Source organism: Ptiloglossa arizonensis, unplaced genomic scaffold (genome assembly GCF_051014685.1).
Source record: "Ptiloglossa arizonensis isolate GNS036 unplaced genomic scaffold, iyPtiAriz1_principal scaffold0508, whole genome shotgun sequence".
Lineage (NCBI taxonomy): Eukaryota > Metazoa > Arthropoda > Insecta > Hymenoptera > Colletidae > Ptiloglossa > Ptiloglossa arizonensis.
Window position 1 is genome coordinate 295,816 of NW_027478878.1, and position 1,517 is coordinate 297,332.

Sequence of the window (1,517 nt, forward strand, 5' to 3'; positions counted from 1 at the left end):
ACGTTATACGTTATACGTTATACGTTATACGTTATACGATATACGTTATACATTATACGTTATACGTTATACGTCATAGGTTATACGTTATACGTTATTCTTTATGCGGTATACGTCATACGTTATACGTTATACGTTATACGTTATACGTTATACGTTATACGATATACGTTATACGTTATACGTTATACGTCATACGAAATATGTAATACGTAATACGTTTTACGTTATTCGTTATACGTTCTTCGTTACACGTTATACGTTATACGTTATACGTTATTCGTTATACGTTATACGTTATTCGTTATACGTTATACGTTATACGTTATACGTTAAACGTTATACGTTATACGGTATACGTTATACGTTATACGTTACATGTTATGCGTTATACGTTTTACGTTATTCGTTATACGTTCTTCGTTACACGTTATACGTTATACGTTAGGCGTTATACGTTTTACGTTATTCGTGATACGTCATACGTTATACGTCATACAGTGTACGTTATACGTTATACGTTATACGTTACACGTTATACGTTATACGTTATACGTTATACGTTATACGTTATACGTTATACGTTATACGTTATACGTTATACGTTATACGTCATACGTTATACGTTATACGTTATACGTTATACGTTATACGATATACGTTATACGTTATACGTTATACGTCATAGGTTATACGTTATACGTTATTCTTTATGCGTTATACGTTATACGATATACGTTATACGTTATACGGTATAAGTTCTTCGTTACACGTTATACGTTATACGTTATACGTTATACGTTATACGATATACGTTATACATTATACGTTATACGTTATACGTCATAGGTTATACGTTATACGTTATTCTTTATGCGGTATACGTCATACGTTATACGTTATACGTTATACGTTATACGTTATACGTTATACGATATACGTTATACGTTATACGTTATACGTCATACGAAATATGTAATACGTAATACGTTTTACGTTATTCGTTATACGTTCTTCGTTACACGTTATACGTTATACGTTATGCGTTATACGTTTTACGTTATTCGTGATACGTTATACGTTATACGTCATACGGTATACGTTATACGTTATACGTTATACGTTATACGTTATACGTTATACGTTATACGTTGTACGTTATACGTTATACGTTATACGTTACACGTTATACGTTATACGTTATACGTTATACGTTATACGTTAAACGTTATACGTTATACGTTATACGTTATACGTCATACGTTATACGTTATACGTTATACGTTATACGTTATACGATATACGTTATACATTATACGTTATACGTTATGCGTCATAGGTTATACGTTATACGTTATTCTTTATGCGGTATACGTCATACGTTATACGTTATACGTTATACGTTATACGTTATACGTTATACGATATACGTTATACGTTATACGTTATACGTCATACGAAATATGTAATACGTAATACGTTTTACGTTATTCGTTATACGTTCTTCGTTACACGTT